This window comes from Spermophilus citellus (genome assembly GCF_964194105.1).
Source record: "Spermophilus citellus genome assembly, chromosome: 2".
Lineage (NCBI taxonomy): Eukaryota > Metazoa > Chordata > Mammalia > Rodentia > Sciuridae > Spermophilus > Spermophilus citellus.
Genome location: NC_138183.1, coordinates 80,948,744 through 80,968,549, shown reverse-complemented (window position 1 = coordinate 80,968,549; position 19,806 = coordinate 80,948,744).

Sequence of the window (19,806 nt, the reverse complement as noted above, 5' to 3'; positions counted from 1 at the left end):
GAAACATTAAATTGGGGCGGAGGGGATAAAGGTCTGCATGCTATTTTTAGCTTGTCTCTTAACTGGTTCTATAACTTTATGTCACTTAACCACATGGGGCTCAGTTTCCTTATTTGCAAAATGGGTCTTACACAGTCTGATGTATATTACCAAATGTTTTTTGGGAATCAGTTCAAATAGTAAGCTGCATGTGTGGAGGTTCAATGTCAAAAGAAGAGAACTTTTCCTTATGTGGGTCATGGGAATGGTTAAAGCATTTTAGGAAAGGTTAAAAATTCTTCCTTTTTTTTTTTTCAAGTTAAAAGCTTTTCGAAAGGCAAGTATTAAACTGCTGTCTTTATCACTGTCTTCACCAGGTGACCTTGAACTCGTTAGCTGATGTTTCCCCTTTATAGTTTCTATATCTTCAGAATTTTCTTTTCTTTTTCATGCCATGGGAATAATTTAATAAATGACTCCAGCTACACAATCCATTTTTGGAACCTTGAAGTTACCAACATGGTCTTATTACTGCAGGACAGTCAGAGTGAGCAATTGGTTTGGAATAATATAGTCGATTATTGAGTTTGTTCCAGAAAATGAGGGAAAGGGAGATTTCAAGTTGTTTAAAACCTTAATTGACCAAATGGTACTTGAATGTCTTAAAAAGAGGTGAAGGATTTATTTCAGTTGATATATTTCCAAGTACTTAGATAAATTCAAACAACTAGTTTGCTAAAACAGCGATCTGTTCCTAAATCCTATAGGGAAAGGATTAACATTATTTTACTAGTGTCTTCTTTTTTTTTTTTCTACCTCCCTTTCCCCTCCTCTTCCCACTCAATTTTTTTAAGGTGGTATTTTAGCCCTTTTTTGGCACAGTAGGTGTAGCAACTGATTCCTTCCTTTTTTTAAGCCTAAAAGCAAGGTTTTATTTTAGCTATCAGAAGCAGAATAAACCATCACCTGAAAAGGACCTTGTCATTTTCTAGTAGAAGTAACTTAGTGAAAGAATTCAATACTTTATATAAGCAGAAAAATTTGTTATTTTATGAGACTTTGTTTTGCATACTGGGGATTAAATCCAGGGGTGCTTTACACTGAGCCACATCCCCAATCCTTATTTTGAGACAGGGTCTGGCAAAGTTGTTGAGTGTTTCACCAAGTGACTGAGACTGGCCTCGAACTGAACTTGAAATCCTCCTGAGTCCTGGGATTACAGGTTTGTGCCACTGTGTCTGGCTGAGAATAATTGTTGAGTGAGTGATGTAAATATTGTCCTAAAACCATGGATTACTATTTCTTATGCTTGTAATTTGTAGACAATCAACAACAGCAAAAGCAACCCCCCTCGGATTGGGGTTGGGTCTTAGTGGTAGAGACACTAAATAAATAAATAAATAAATAAATAAATAAATAAATAAGTATTGTGTTCATCTATAACTAAAAATTTATTTTAAAAAAAGCAATTCCCCCAAAGTTCTATATCATTATCAAGTAATTTATTCTTAGATTAAACTTTTTATAAACTAGCAATGATAAAATACATTTATTTTGTGTACTACTGACCTATAAATTCCAAATACCACATTATTACTAGGTTTCTTTTATAAGCAAATTTCTACCTTCTTCTGAATTTGGATAGTTCCTGGAGATGATTGTTGCCTTATACCTTGAAACACTCTGAAGCATTCAGATCTCTTATTTGTGAATGTTTACCACAAAATGACAGAGGTCTCCTCTGAAATCTTTGCAAATACCAAAACCATTTCTTAATGTTCTTATACTGAGAGACAAAAAAAATGGAAGGTTTTGATTTTATGAGGCAAGCCAAACCTCCTGAGATTATATTTTACTAGAAATAGGAGGAGAGAGATTGAAAGTTATCCCCAGATGTTTTCATTCTGTCATTCTAGGCATAGGCCTGGAATCCCAGAGACATGTAACATATTCTCATTAGCCAGGCACTCCCTTGCTTTGCCATTGTGAGTAACTTAGAGAGGGTGGCGGGGAAGAGATCTGGAGTTTTTATCCAATGGGCAATGTAAATTCTTTTGTAGCACAAAGATTTGTTTCTTCATCTCCTTTCTCTGTGTATTTTAATAAAGTGAATAGAACAATATGTCATTTTTTGTAAGATCACACACACACACACACACACACACACACACACACACTCCTGTATTTGCTCTGGGGAAGACTGTAGTTTTCATGTAAAATAACTGCATGTTTCACCTTGTTCTCCAGGGCTCCAAATTGCCAATCTTGTGATGCTTTGTCACAACTTATGCGTGACTGACTGGTTACAGAGCCTGCTGATCTATATGGAGAGGTGAGAATTTGTCACTGTGCATAAGCAGAAAGATCAGTCAGATACAGTGATAGATCTGTTCTTTGCCTGGATTTGTCTGCTGCTATATTAGGGTAGCTCAGCAGCTGCCAAATCCAATTGTGAGCCTGGTTTTATGGTTAAAAAACAGAAAAAGAAGAAATGATGTCCCGACATAGCCACTTTGGGGTACAGTTGCTGCAGAGTAAACACATTATTGTAATCATTATGTCAAAATATTCCCTGGTTCTGTACCCAACATCAGGGCTATGACAACTACTTTAGCATCTTTTCTCAGGCAGAGACAGTTTATATTTCATGGTTTTGGGGTGCAAGTTAGCATCTGGGATGGAAGTGAATGGACAGATTCACACAGAACTCAGTGTTGGTTTTCCAGGTCTGCTAATTAGAATTAGCATCTGTAATTAAAAATGAAGCCATCACTCCAATGCCAAGGGCAAAATATGGTCAAATGACCCTTAAACAAGCTGCAATAGTGTTCTATGAAAATATTACAGATTTTGCAAAACTCATTAATGATGCTAAAAACAATGTGCTCATTAGATTGGAGGGTATAAAATGCTCACAGTGGCTTATCTGCTTTTGTGTTCATTCGCTCAGCTGTGTTCATTACTATTCATGTGGATTAAAGAGGGAAAAAAGAAATAAGATCAAAGAAATAATATCAGGCCATTATCAATCATATTTAACTAGTGCCCTTTAACAACCAACCTCCATTCAGTATTCCATATCTGAGAGAAACTTGTTTCTCAGAATTCTTTTAGCTCCCTACGGGAGTGCTAAAAGACATTTTGTTTATTCTTTATCCCTGCATGAACCTGGCCATTTTAACCATTGAAGGAAAACAGCAAACACAGGAAAGGGATACTTATGAAATAGGGGGAACTTCATCAGGAAAGTCACATTTGGATGCAGTCCGTCGCCAAACACCCAGTAGAGATATGAATAATCTTGTCAACAGAGCAGCTCCCTGGGCAGCACAGTGGCCAGCCACTATATGGATGGATTATTTTTCTCCGCACTAGTGATAGTTCAATGCCTCTTTTTAATGGGTCCTTTACCAACCTCATTGGGCAATTCTTTTTTCAAGAATGTTGCCAATTTTTAACTTTTTAGTATGAGAACAAAATCAGTTTTTTTTGAAAGTCTGAAATTCCAGCAGCAATGCATACATAAAAAAGAATTAAAAATATTTCTCTAGGTTTCTCCTAATTAAAGAATCATAACTAGTATAGCTCATGGATATAGAAACAAAGCCAAACTTATGAAAATTGGTGCCATTGTCTCTCTGGACTGATGTTCAGCCCTGTGATCGATTTAAATAAGCTTGACAGGCCCGTCCATATTAAATTGAGTTTTAAAAAATGTAGAAGGGAGTGGATTTTTAAAAAGACAACAAAATAGGAATTAGAATTTTTTAACCTTGGAGAACTGTATTGTGGTTAAAAACGTGCATGTCAAAGCACTTTGCTTCTATCTTACTGTCATTAGCACTACTCCAGGTTGGGGATGCTACTGTCACTGCCATTGTTAGTAATTTTTCAGGACATTTTACAGAACATTTCAAACAATGCAGATCTCATCACGTTCTCAGAGTGGGAGCAACTGAATGAGGACTCTGCAGAACTAAAAAGTCTGCAAAATTTTGCATACATATGAGGAAAGCCACAGGAACAACATTTTGACATTGACTGGATCCTATCAGAGGAAAGCATCTATCATTTTACCTCATAGGGAAGTGGCATTTGTGAGATAGTTCTATAAAATGGATTAGAAAATCTTTGAAGAGTATTTGTATGGAGCAGAGTTAGCCCTCGAATGCCTAGAGCCCGGCAGGAAGTGTAGTGTGCTGAGCAAGTTCAGTAAGCAACCAGGCTATCACAAAACTGTTCATGTCCATCCAAAGATGGAAGCCAGTTCGTAGGTTCAGTTATTGTGTGGCCTGTAAAAAATGAGGATTGAAGGTGCTGACTTTAAAAAGGAAAGGAATTGGGACTGGGGGTTGTGGCTCAGTGGTAGAGTGCTTGCCTTGCACTTGTGAGACATTGAGCTCAATTCTCAGTACCATATAAAAATAAATAAAGTTATTGTGTCCATCTACAATTAAAAAATATTTTTTAAAAAAGGAATTGGAAATATGGATTTTTGCAAAGTTTTCTAGTTTTAAGATGAAGGCAACTTATTAAAAATGAGCCCAACAAAAACTAAACACATACACGTACACACACACACACACACTTGTATCTATATAGGGTTCAATGACACTGGCTGTCATTTTTAATTTGTGGAGTATGTTATCACACCATCCATTTTCATAAGAGTTTCCTCAACATATAGCTCAGTATTGATGGTTTGAGGGATGCATTGGATATGAAGGATATGTGGAAGATAAAGATTTTTACTTCCAAAGAGTGTGATGTGTAGTTGAACCAATTAAAGAAAGTAGCTCTCCACTGGTATTGCAAAGCTACAGTACAACATTACATTCTTCCTTCAAGAATGTAATTTGAGAATGTAGGTCCCTCTTAAGAGTAGGACTTTTGGAAGAATAAAGGACAGAAAGAATGAATGAGGCTGGAAAGCAAAAATAAAAACCAATTTTAGATTGGCACTTTGGGGCTGATAATATCAGACCTGATCACTGAGAAAAAAGAACAGAGGGGTGGAGAATCTGTTAGATTTAAATGGTCTTCACATACACCTCTCTAGTAGTGTGCTGTTGAAATAGGATTGCACTTATATTTGGTCATTTCCCTTTTGTATTGAATAACATAGGAAAGAATTACAGAAATATTACTCAGGTTTTGATTCTTAGAAACGGATAATAACTTTAGAAGCCATGGATAGCTGATCAAGGATAGGTAAACTTGAAACAAAATTCCTGATTGCAAACAGTTCTGTAGAATTACATGTTCTTTTATTTTTATTAACAGTGACAATGTGTCAACTTAGATGAAAAGAAACACTGAAAGTTTTCATAGGCTTCAAACATCACAAGGCATTAATTCTGGTGAAAAATTTTCATGACATAACTTTAAATGGCAATAATTTTGAGGCTGTGAATTTCAAGACTAGGAATTCGTCACCCTTCCCATATAAATTGCACCCCATCTGCAAGAAGATTTACCAATCTTTATAAAAAAAAAATCTCATGTAAGGTTAGCAGGTTTACACTCAAAATTTACAGTAAAAGGATAGAGAGAGAAAAGCTATTCTGACTTCATTGGTATTTACTTTTCTTTCAAAAGAAGACAACATAAATATATCAAAATTATTTTTTTTTCTTTTATATATTAAGGAAGCCAAAATAACGATAAAACTTGATTGTCACTCTATTTATAAAGAAGGCAATTATGTGGTGCACTCGCGCGTGTGTGCGCGCGCACACACACACACACACACACACATGCATATGTATAGATATCTGGAACTCAGATGTCTGAACCTAGATGTCTGAGCCCTATAGTCTGATCTCATAATAGAATTGCATTTCACAAGGGGATAAAATGGTATAAACCACCCACCAGCTTGGTATTTCTGAGATGGGAATGTCAACTCACTTGAGAGGGGAAATTTGTCCTCCCCAGGGCTTGCAGATCTTCACCTTATACTTGGACATAACTCATGGGAAACTCAGAGCTTAGGACTGCTCTTATTATAGGATGCATGGGCCTAATCTGAAGGTAGATTCTTGTACCCATTGTAGGTAGGCAGTTTTGTGGTTATGGCTGCATCTTCAAAAACAGAAAGCTTGATTTAGTGTTTCCCTCAGGGCCCTTATCATCACCTTGGTACAACAATCAGTGAAACCCCAATGTTTATGTTGCCAGCTCTTATCTTAAAGGTGTATTCTCACTCACCACCACTGAAAACTGTTTCTTTTTTATTGTTATTTTGGTTTTGGTACTGGGGATTGAACCCAGGGCCACTCCACCACTGAGCCATATCCCCTGCCCTTTTGGTATTTTATTTAGAGATAAGGTCTTGATGAATTGCTTAGGGCTAGCCTCAAACTTGAGATCCTCCTGCCTCAGTCCCCAAAGCCACTGGAATTACAGGCTTGGACCACAACACCCAGTTGAAAACTGTGTCAAAGAAGGCTGCCTCTATAATGCAGTGTTCCCATACATTCAAGATTTCTTCATGAGACCAATAGTGTTGATCATTATCTGAAAGTCTGTGCTTCCCAATTCTCTAATAGTATGTGGAATTTTTCTTAAGTATGAAATATTTGTTCCTCACAATACTTCTTCCTTCATTCCTTAACCATCTCCATGGATAGAAAATGTGGCATTCATCTTTCAAACTGGTCACATAAAGAGAGGCCAATCAATATTTTGTTGAGAGAGTATGAATTTGATTCCTCAGGTATTGAATCCCAGCTCCAACACTTACTAGTACATAACCTTAGGAATGTAATTTTAAACTTCCGTAGGCTCTTATTCCCTCATCTAAAACTGGCATCAATGATAGCCTCTGCTCCATGGGATTGTTGTGAGGATCAAATAAGATAATCTGAAACTTTGGGATAGAGTCGGTATGTAACAAACGTGAGTCACTCATTTCACCAATTCGACAAAACTTAAAGGACACAGAACTAGCAGGAAGTAACTTTTTATTAAATGCTAGCTCGATATTACAAAATAAGTAATAAAGAAAGAAATAAGAAAATAAGTTTAGTAACATTACAAAAGAAGATGTTACATTCAGAGGAAATAATTTTTAGGTTGGCCCTAAAATGGTATTGGAAACCCAATTATACTCAGAGTGTAAAAAGTACTTTAGATAACCACAGTCTGTCTCTGTCTTTCTCTCATTTGTTCATAGTTTACAAGTACAAAGGGTAACAAGACTTTAGCCTGGCACACTAAATCCTAGATTCAAACATCCAGGCTGCTGCTTTCCTGCCGCCAGACAGACGGCTGTGCAAGAAGAGATTAGGAGACACTTGAGATGTTGGTGCCCGAGGCTTGCAGTACTAACCATAATAAACATTTTTCTTTTTTCAGTAAACCAAATATGAAGGGAGCAGCTGCCCTAGGGAAGTGGTATTTTCACAGTTACTTCTAGTAATAAGTGCACTTTAAAAGTGTTTCAACACTTGGACTCTAAGAATCCCCTACTCCCATTACATAGATTACAGTTTAACTCAAATTGGGTAATTACTGTTCCTCTTCCTTCCAGGCTTCTCTGGTCCTTGACACAAAAGAAAAATGATCTCCTCAGATTGTATGTTACTAACGTTTAGGGAAAAAGGGGGTAACAACTTTGGGGGTTCTTTTAAAATCACATAGATAGTTTTAAAATAAATGAGAGAAAACCATATGCATAAGATACAGGATCCAAGCACTGGCCCATGTGTGAATGAACTAGAACTCATGCCATGGAAATCTCAGACAGAAAGTGAACTGCTATGGGTTCTGTAAAACCAAGGGTCTGAGGTAAGTTGTACTGAGCACATGAATTCTAAAATTTAATTCTTCTTATATAGACTGAAAAATAGCAATTCCCAATAACTTCTAATCATGTTGGTACTCTCTAGCCTCTTTCTTGCTGTCTTTGTAGAACTTACCACCAACGCTAATACCATTAATTTTACTTTTTAAGATATTATTATTGTCAGTCTCTCATTTCTGAAATATAGGTTTCATTTGGGTAGGGATTTTTTTTCTTTTTTATCTCTTTTGTCACTGCTACATTTCTGGATTTTGGAACACTGTGTGGCACATAATAGGTGCTCAGTAAATACTAAAAGAATGAATGGCTCTTATAATTGGCATCTTGTTTTCTGTAGTACAGGATGGTAATTAAAGCTTTTCACATTCTATCTAAAAAAAAAGTCTGAGAAAAAAATTATTTAAAATCTGAATGATAATCACAGTGCTTTCATGATGAAAGATGTACTACTAGTAGCAGATAAAGGTCAACAGCTCATGCTTATGGTTTCTAGATCCAAATTCTCCTGAGCTTTATGCCTAATTTTAATTAATTAGGGTGTCTTACCAAATTATCTCTTGTGAATAGCTGTACATATACGTGAATATTAGCCCTGAACAGAATTCAGATCTTTAATTCCAACCTTCCATTCAGAAAGGTTCATATTTTCAAGCCACCCTGAAAAGCAACTATTCCAAGATTCCTTACATGCCCATTGATAACAGCCAACACAGCTCTCTTTGTTGTTGTCCTTTATTGCTTTTTTGGTTTGTTTCAAAGCAAAAACAGGCACATTTGCCTACTTTTTCTTCTGTTCAGCCATGATGATCTTTCATCTTTGCCTTAGAGATTCTTTTACATTTTTGCAGATGTGTGTGTATTTGAAATTCATTACAATCACATAATTTAAAAAAACAAAACAGAAATCATGGCAGCACGACCACACATCACAGCTCATTGCCTAACCAACAAAGTACACCTTCCCCAAATTTCTGGCACAAACTACTTTTTGGCAGTTGACAGCAAGTTTGCATTGGATGTCTCACATATACACCCTCAGTAGTTTGAAATAGTCCCAGGGAATTCTGAGAGGTTGGGGTCATAATGTGAACTCAATTTCTTGACCTCTATTTAACCTACAAATAACTCAGAAAATAATGTCACAAAAATCACCATAGAGAATAACTTGGGTCAGATAAAATCATGGCATTTGCGGATAAATGGACGGCATTGGAGAAGATAATGCTAAGTGAAGTTAGCCAATCCTCCCCTCCCCCCAAAAAAAGAAAAACAAAAACAAATGCCAAATGTTTTATCTGATATAAGGAAGCTGACTCATGGGGTAGGGAGGGAAAGCTTGATAAATTCTAGATAGAGCATGGGGTGGGAGGGAAAGGGAGGGGGCAGGGGATTAGCAAGGATGATGGAATGTGATAGACGTCATCATCCAAAGTACATGTATGAAGACACGAATTGGTGTCAACATACTTTATATACAACCAGAGAGATGAAAAATTGTGCTGTATATGTGTAATATGAATTGTAATGTATTCCGCTGTCATTTATTTTTTAAAAAAAAAATCAATTAAAAAAAAGAGAATAACTTGGGTCAGTATTTCCAGGTGAGAAGGTGAATCCTACCTATTACTCTGCTTTAGTTTGCATGACTGAAATGGAAATGGACCCATCAATTGTGCCAGCCTAAGGAGACCCCCGAAAGGGGAGTGGAGAAAGAGGCAACGATATGTGCTCCTTGCCAACATCACTGTCCCCAACTCTTCCACCAAATCTGGACAAGTCTCACAGACCTTTTCTCATTGGTTGCTTGAACTGCAAAATTAAACATAAGGCCTTGTCTTTCTAAGGGTAAAGAGTCCCTCAAGCAAAGTAATGAATCTTCAGCTTTAGCATGAGAATCCTTTTGAGGTCTCTGGAAAGTAGAAATTCTGTTAAATTATTGGGACCATCTGTTAGAGATTTTGATTCAGTCATTTTCATTTTGAATAAATTTCCTGGTGGTTTTGATGCAAGCCAGGTGCTGACCAAAACTTTAAGTAATTCCAAATTAGGTGACTTTTAGCAGTCCTTTTGATTTTCTTTTTGTGAAAATGGGCACGTGTGAAGACACATTTACACTAGATTTACCTTTACATTAAATTTGTAGGAGCAAATTTAAAGTTACTATACCCAGTTCTTGCATTTTTCCAGCTAGTTCCCTTTACTTCAAAATAGTGATCAACTTCAGTGTGTTTGTGGTTTGTTTGTTTGTTTTTCCAGCATCTCTCTGTCTTGGTTCTATGTTAGAATCACCTGGGATATTTTAAAAAGAGATTCCAACTTAGTAGAAGATTTCAGGAAACAAACAGGAATATTCTTCATGTTACTGGAACATTCTTCCATGCTACTGGGAAAAGGAATACAAAGCAAAACAGTGGAATCCTATACTTATTATAATTATTGAAAATATATGTGCTTTAACTTACTCATCTTCCCATGGGAACATCTGAACTTAAATCAGGTTTCTCACATACCCTGCTGTCTTGCTGTTTGTGTTCACAGAGTGAAAATTCTAATGTGTAGGCATGGAATCTTCCTGTCCTTTCAACAGAGACCCAGCAAGACAATCCTGGCTGGTTTAGTAAAATGTGAAATACAGGATGGGAAACAGAACACTGCTTGTCCAATTACAAAGATAAATCTCTAGCTTTCTCTAAGAAAGTGTGAAAGTAAAGTTCCACCACCCTACTGCTTAACTTTATCAACAAGACGATACAAATGTTTGGTTTCCTACTGATTTTTTAAAAAAAGGATCTTGGAAACATGACTTCTCCCTGATTTGATGTTAGAATCCATTTTTATATGGCATTCGAGCTTTTAGCTGGTAATGAAAAATCAATATAACCAACTCTTATACCTTCTGTGTTTTACTTGCAAAGGAATTAGTAAGCCACAGGAGGGATTATGGCACAGAAACACACTCCTCTCTCTCTGTTCAGTTGACAAAATGAAATGTCACTTGGAAAATCAGAAATTTAATGTTGTTATTCTTAATATAAAAATTATATGGGTTGGTTTAATATTTTGTATTTATTTACCAGCACTGGGGATATAGGTCAGTAAATAGATTTAACATTAAATTAAATATAATTCAATGGGTAATTTTTGAATACCTTGTATATCTTTAGCTTTGTGTTACAGCAAATCCAAGGTGAAAGTAATAATTTCTTTTTGCAAAAGTCTTCCTTCTTAGATTACTATAGTGTAGGATTATTAGGCATTTGGTAATTAAAATCAGAGATGCATTTTCCAAAATTATTTTTAAGGTTTAAAGAAAAAATATTAGGTTTCCAGATGTGATCTTTGCAGGCTATATAATATTGCCATTTATTTTCCCTTTACGTTGTTGAATATAAAAGACAAATACAATAATTTTTTGAAGTTGACCTCTCATATTTGAGTTATGACAGTTGATCTAAGCTTTGGTTACCAGACAAGGGAAGAATCAATAGCGGTTGAAAAAAAATATTTACATCATGCAAATAGAGAAGCAACCAAGGTAGTTTGAGCAAACAACAGGATAAATATTTAAACATTATCTTCTTCTATAAATTAGTTGAACTTTTTCATGCATGCGTTTAAACCAGAAGCTCATCTTTTAGAAAGGAAATCAAAAGGTCAGCAAAAATAAAGGTAATTAGATTTTCAGTAGAAGTCAAGACCTTCAGGTTTCCTTCAAGATCTCTCAAGACTGATTGTTTAAGAGATAATAACCTTACAGCTTTAGCATCAATCTTTCAAAGCAAATTCTTCTCCTGATTTCATTATCCATCACATTTAGTAAAAAGCAAATCACGTTCAGACATTGCTCTTGCTTAGGCTGACCTTACCTGTTGCTCTCACAGAAGGAATCCCACTTTCCTCAGGACTTTCCACATGCTTCCTTTCACCTGCCACCCTAGGTGGACTCAGTCCCCTCCCTGTGACTTCCCAGCCCCTTAGGTAATACCCCACCCTGGTGTCTCATACTGCTTTGGCATTTCTGGTTGGTGGTATCTCTGTCTTTCTATACATGATGAGATCTTTACTTTATTCCTCTGGTCTCCCTAAAAACTAGTGCAGGCCTTAGGATATAATAGTTTCTGAAAGTGTGGTTGATATACTAAGTGCAGTCATGGATATAATTTCCACGCTGCAAAGTTTCAACTCTGGTATCGAGTAACACTGAGTTATTCTGAAGAGTATTTCACAGCTCAGGACCTGAAGACTAAGCATAAACCCAATCAGCCTCAGCTACATAACTGGTTCCTTGAAATAGGCCACTTCATAATGATTCTAGAAGATTTGACAGGAAACAAAGGATTACTCATCCTCATTAAATCAATTTAAATTTTAAAAGTTTTTGGATGAACATTCTTCTAGATGAAGAGTCTAGCTAGAAAGCTAGTTTGGAAAATACTATGGGTAGTTTTTTTTTTTTCCTTTAATGTTTTTGTTATGGGGTTCTAACAATCAGGTCAATAATTTTATTTTGAAAGCCCTGGCTGGAGTCCTCCAGTTGTGAGATGTTCAAATATGTAAAACAACACAGATGTGGGACAAACATACCATTAAATCAGATCCATAGCAAGCAAATATGGATTTATGCTTTGCATCTGACCCAGTTTAGGAAGGTACAAAAAGAAGATTTTAGAATCTTCTCTTCATTAATCCAATGGTAGTTTAGGTACACTTTTGCCAAAGATGGAGGCATCTAAAGAGAAGAACGAAAATTATCTGATTAAGAAAAGGGAGAGGAGGATGTGAGCTAAGCAAACTCTTTCAAAATAAATCAGAAAAAATTAAAAGACTAGTGACATAAAATTAATGAAAGAGAAAAAGAGCAAGATGAAAGCAATGTAACAAAAGATGATAGTTTCCAATCAGTTCCAAGGAGAGCTATGAGACAAGGGAGAAACTGAGAAACGACAGGGGGAAAAGACATAAATTTGTGAGATGAAGTAAATACAATAAGAAACTTGGTATAGAAAAGAAAATTTGAGAATTAACAGGTAACTATCAAAGTCAAACTTAAAGATATATTAACTCAACATTACTGCTTGTTAAGCACCTAAATTCAAATGGCGCTATTCCTACCCTATAAATCAGTGCACTAGGCTAGGTTAATAAGGATTAGATAGAGCTAGAAGCTAGAAAAGAAGTATTTACATGCATTTTACATTCTGCTTCTATTTTTAGGTTAATAGTGATTTGCAGTGATGCCTTTATTCATCAAAACACTTTCTTCCACTCTTTATCATCTGGGAAGAGTGGACATCAAACAATGACTTCAGCTTACAAGTTGTTCTTAGGAAGAATAAGCTACGTGGATTCTGATTTATGCTGTTCTGCTTTTTGGTAACCATTTTTAAAAACTGAATATCAATACTATCCTGTGAAAAGCAAGTTACAGACAATGCACACCATTTTAAATGATTTATTTTTAGCAAAATCAAAGAATTAGGCTCTGTCCTATTAAGGTAAACAACCAGACATTGCAGAATTACCAGTTCGCAATCAGTCCTCGGGTTAGTAATGTGAGCTCAACTTCTGGGCTTTTGTTTGACTTACATATTGATTAGAAAATAATGGAATAAAACTCACTGAATAGAATAAGTTTGAGTCAGTATATCTTGGTAAGAAGATGAATTCTACATCTTACTTTTTTAATGCTCGTGGAATTTTAATGTCAGTGACTTTGGATATAAAAATGCTTGATCCCAGTTATTATATTAATCAAGTGATGAGCATTCTCAACATGCTTAATGGAAATCAGTAGGTTTAACACAACACATTTCGCTAGAGATGGTCAATTTAAAAAAATAATTTTAGATTTTGATGAACATTTATTTTATTCATTTATTTATATGTGGTACTGAGAATCAAAACCAGTGCCTCACACATGCTAGGCAAGTGCTCTACCACTGAGCCACAACCCCAGCAACCCCTCCCCCCCCTCCCCCCCCCCCCCCCCCGTCCCCCCGGCCATGGTCAATTTTGATAGCTGAACATGTAAAATTGAAATTTAAGGCCTTGACTGAATTTATAGCTAAAATTCAGTAATTATAAACCTTTTCTGGAGAAAGGTATTTGTCCATCCATCCATCCATCCATCTTCTGCTTTGTTGGAGAAAGTTCTTACAGAATGGATAAACACATTTGTATTGAATGCACCAGTGGTGTGACAACAGAAAACGAAAGCCAGGAAAGAACAGCACCAAAACCTGTTAATGCCAAAGTGAGAACTGGGAGACATGCAAGATACTATTGGAGGAGCATTTACAAGACTGGAGGACTGCAGCAATGTTGTTTCACCTGTCCTTATAATTTTATAGTTAACCATCCCAAAGGGGTTGTCTGTGGTTCCATACAGCTAAAGATTGGAGACGAGGCAGGGTTCCAATTCCTTGGTGCATTCATTCAACAACTAATCATGTTGTCCATATTCTATTACATGCTAAGAAAAAAATGGTGAAAAGTTAGCCTTGTGACAATTTGACATTAGGAAGAATATGGTTCTCTTCGCTTATCAAGGTCACTAGCTCAATAGTTTCCCCAGAAGACATGACCAATTGGTTTTAGGAGATTCCCAAAGAAGAGTTCTGAGATATGTTATTGAAAGTTCTAAGATACATTATTTACTACAGAGATATTAGCTTTTGTTCAAACTTTTATTTGTCTTGAAAATTTCTTTTAAAGTTTTGGAAAAGACTCATTGGAGTGTGTATTTGAACTTTTTATTGTTGTTCCAATTTTAAAATCTGAATTTGATTTTGCACAGCAAACTATGGGTCCCTGATTTATCCAACTAAAGGTCATGGGCCAATCCTTTTGGATTATGGTGAGGGAAGAGGAACACTTTAGTTAATTATAGAATGAGCTTGCATGATTTATCACCCCTAGATCTGTTGTGGAAAACTTTCAAGGGATTCAATATACATGTGGTTCTTTTTCTGGATGATACCTTTGTTGTTACAGCTGGACTTCACCATCTGAATCATCTTGGACTTATGATTAGACCCTTAAGTGAAACATTATTTTAAATAAATCATCTTCCCAAAATTAAAAAAAAAAAAAACAAGGGCTGGGGATATAGCTCAGTTGGTATAGTGTCTGCCTCACATGTATAAGGCTCTGATTCAATTCCCAGCACCACACAAAATAAATAAATAAAATAAATAAATAAATAAAAACAAGAGTTTCAGCTCAAGTTTGATATTAACACAGTGGTACAATCAAGTTTTAGTTAACAGCAGCATTTCAAAGCTGGGAAGATGTTTTGTCTATGTATGTTTCTAGCTGGCAGGGAATGCCAGTTACCACTTAGTTGTCTACTAAAATAAACACAGGGTTTGCTGTATGTGGATCATTGCCTCAATTTAACACCTTGACCTGATTAATTAGTCTTTCAAGTCACTGAATCTTACCATTTATTTTGTTTTCATATCTAGCAGGCCTGTAGTGGTGTGGAGCTATAAATAGTAAATAGACTACAGGATGTGAAAGACTCTACCTTTAGTGATAAGGCTTCAGCTTGTTATCAGGCAAGATGCAAGATCAACAGAACCGCAGGCAGAGAGTCACAGTGTGCAGAAAGTAAAGCCAGTCCCAACAATACAAATGGCATATTAAATGCAGTGTTCCTGTTCGAGGCTAACTTTCAAAAGTGCAAATATTATATGTCATTGCTGACTTTCAGATAATCATATAATCAATAAAGTTCCTGCTAGATTTGATATTTATTGCCTCATTTAATTTTTGTACTTATCCAATTAAGTAGGTCCCATTCTCCTATTGGACAGGAGAGAAAATTGAGACTCAGAGTAGGTAAATGATTCCAGGGGATTCAAAATGTAAGTAGGACAGAGAAACACCTGATTGCAAAGCTCAATGTTTTCAGGGATTTTTTAAAAAAATTCTGCTTTCTGCTATTCAACTGCTACAGCTATCCACAAAAGTAATTTGGGCTCTTGCACTAACAATTTAATAATGTGGCAAAACTGCTCCTGAACGACAATTTATTAGACTTCATGGTTGGAGTAGATGAGAAAGAATAAGAATGTCTAGGTTCTGCTCTTCTCCCTCCCACTGATTGCCTGGTTAAGCCACTGATTTATTTATTTATGTTTGGACTGCATTGCAAAATTGTCATTCTTCATCATCTGTGAAAGACTTAACGGCAAGCTTTTCCCCCTACCCTCTCTCAAAGTCTCTGTGTGCTTGGAGGAGCAGTTAGCAAAAGTTGTGCCTTTCACTCTTCCAAAATGACAATAAAAGTGCATGATTGTACCTGCTTCTCAGGGGTATTTTAAATGTAGTGAACAAACCATGTCGTGATACTCTTGGAAATTGCTGTAAAATGTGAATAAAAAATGATCAACCATACCGGAAGGCACAGCATACTGGGCATGTTTTTAATTTGCATTTATGTAACTTTTCTATTTCTGGGCATCCTTAGGAGGACACATTTAAGAAATTAAAAGAGAAAATTTATTTTTCCGAAATGTTTTCTGACCTTCACCACATAAAAACCAATGAACCCAAGCCTTGGAGACGACAGACAGTCGGGAATTGTAAAGATGCTTCAGACCTTGCATTGTTTGGCGGGAGGAGCTCAGTTTTCCACGAAGAGAAAAGTCTAAGTCAGCATTTACTTAGAAAATTTCTTTTAAAAGAGTTACAGAAGCAGTCCACGAGTATCAATATTCCCTGTACAAACTCATATCTTTGGTCTGTTCTCTTGCTCTTGTGCCGTCTCTCTCTTTTTGATTTTCCTATAAAAGCTAAATTAGGTCTCAAGGGTTCTGCACCACTGAGCAAGGATCTCTTCTAGTCCATTGTGATGGAAGTAAATGTACTCAGGAGGGAGATGTACTTGAAGGAGAGGCTAAAGTGTCTCCCTTCATTGAATTCCCCTGTCTCCTGCACAAGCTACCCACCCTGACGTCTCTAAATACCTCCTGTGTGAGCATGCGCACACCACACTCCAGCGAGCCCTCAGCAAAATTGTGCAGGAGGTTGGATATTTATCTTAAATCAGCACAACCTTTCTGTGCTCCCTCCATCTCATCTCTGTCAAGAGGTGATGGAAGCATCTTTCAAATTTTCAGGGCTTCAAATTTTCTCCCTATGTCCCCATGAAAGCGTGTTCTTGGCCAAGGATTAGACTCATTTATCAGGGTGCAAATGAATTAGGTTAAATTTCCCTGTAGTATATCTTACAATTCAAGAACAATCAGATTCTACTTTTGTTACGTCACCCTTACCTTACTGTAGTCCTAATAAATAGTGATGTTTTATGAAATTATGGAACTATGTAGAAACTCACTATAGTTCTCACAAGGTGGAAAGTGGGCATAATTTAGAGGACAAATGTATTAGATTTTGGAATCACCAAGGACCCTTCAGTTTAGGATTTTGGAATCATGGTCCTGAAGTGGAATCCAAGCTGCACATCTTACACCTGTTTGGTTTTGGACAAGTTATCTAGTCTATAAAAGCCTGTTTCCTCAAAAACTAAAACAACTGAAAACCAATCCTGGCAACAATGTAACAAAAATTTTATCCTGAAGGGCATCAATCTCTAGACTGAAAGCTGAAAGGAGATAATTTCATCCTACATTTTCATTGAAATGAGGAGGTGGGGCCCAAGAGGTGACTTGCCCAGGGTACATAGTTAAGGGCAGCAAATGCCTCCTGATTTAAATTCTAGAACTCTTTCCACTGAATCCCCAGAAGACAGTCTGCCTTTTGTGCAACAGCAGAATACCATTGTATTGGATTCTGCTTGCATTTGGGTGTGAGCCACATGGTCTCAAATTGAGACAGGTTGCCTCAGGGCCAGGTGCAGTGAATGGTCATTGGTGGTCATTTTTTTTCCACAATGCACATTCAATAAAAAGACATGCTTTCCAATGATTTTGAGGGGTCATCCTGTCATTACAGATGTTCAGTTAATGGTGTGGAGGAGGGAATTCTTAATATTATATACATGACTTGTGGAAGAAGATGAACTGCAGACCATTTAGCTTAGCTAGAGTCAGTGAAGCCTTTGAAGATTGTGTGCCTCTAGAAGGGCTGCTGAGGCAGACAGACAGCAAGAGGAGGAAGTCAGCCTCAAGTGTTACAGGTGAATGATGCCGAGAGTATAGCTGTTACAGACCAGGATTCAGTCCTAGCTTCTCCTGTGTTATCTGGATAGTTCTGGACAAGTCAATTAGCCTTTCTGTGCTTCATTTGCCCCCCTCTGTAAAATGAAATTTAAGATACTACCAACTCCAAGGATTCTGATAATCAACTGAGCTAATTCATATAAAGTACTCACTACAGTATCTTTCCCTTAGTGTTCAGTAAGAATTAGCCAAGATTAGGATAAACAGGAAATTTAGATTAAATTCATTGGAACTTATAACTTGGTTTTATTATTTATTACACACTTATAAGACCTTTTATACAAGATTTCTTATCTTGTAGTGGCATTTTCAATATAAATTTCCTCTTTTCTAGAAAGTGAAGGTAAAATAATGGTTTGGGGAAACTGCCCACTGTTTTTTATTTTATTTTTTTAATATTTAAAAAAAATTTTAAGAGTACTGGGTTAGCTTTTATTCTTTTTAATTAAACATGCCCATTAAGAAGATATTTATTTTTGTGCATATGAATATAAGTTCTCAAATGGCTTTCAAATATTACAGGTTTTATCTATATTAAACTTTGTATTCAAAAATAGGATCTGCCTGAGAAATCAGGTTTTTGACTGCTAACAAGATGCTAATATCTGTACCACATGCTTTACCTCTCTGCCCATTGACTCTGTTTGTATTTAATTAGACCATAAGATTGGACCTGGAAGGGTACAAGTTATATAAGTTTCACAATTTAGATCTTCTGACATTAATATCTTCCACTGTAGTGGAAGATACCATCAAAATTATGAGAATATGGTCTGCAGATGTAGCTCCATGGTAGAACTCCTACTTAGCAAGCACAGGGTGACCCTGGGATCCATCCCCAGCAGCACATGCACACACAGGGGGAAAAAACATTTATGAGAATAAATAAAATATTGAATAAAACACTGATTTATTTTCAGAAACAATACAAGAATTTCATAGTTTTTTTTAAAGATGGCATATGCAATTGGCAGGTGTATATTTGAAAGCAGACTTAGATAAAATTTTAAGTTTTTCTAATATAAAGCATAGATTTTAGTGGCAAGAATGGGAAAGACCTGACTTTTAGATTCTTGGAGGGATCTTCTACAGTTGTGTGTAAATATGATAAAGTAAAATATTAGCTGTATCTGCCATGTAAAAAGTGGTGAGCTGCTTCACAGAACAATCTCTTGAAGGAACAAATCAATCTTCCATAGTTACAAAAAAAATCCAAAAACCACAAAAGGTTTTATATTCAGTGATATGGTATATAGGGAAACAATACAATTTATACTTTATAAATATATCTAGAGTTTTTTCAGCCAGATAATGATAAACAAATGTAAATAAACATAAAGAAGAAACACCAAACTGCAACCAAGTGTACAAGGTAGGTTAAGAACTGTCAGGTGGGGGTGAAGACCCTTGTTTTAAGATGGGTTTTGGGGTAGAACAGTTGTCAGCTGGACCTGCCCACACCTTCAGATCTCCCCTCTGCCTTTGATTGAGTCCTCTTTTTACCTGCTGATCCTTAAAGTGCTTAGGCAAATTTTATACACAGGAACAGTCATTTATTTCCTCTTTTAATCAAAAGATCAAACGGTAGCTCCCCAAGGTTCTCAATGTATTTCGATACAACAAAACTCCTACTTCATCATTCCAGCATCTTCCAATTCTTTAGCCACACCTCTACATCCCAGAGAGAACTCCCTTAGAAGCCTAGTGTACTTAGAAAATGATGCACATATTGTAGACATTAATCTGTGACTTTGGAGCCTCAGCTTTCTCATGGACAATATGAAGGTACAACACAAAACATTTTGTGTGTGACAATAAAAATTCAAGAACAAC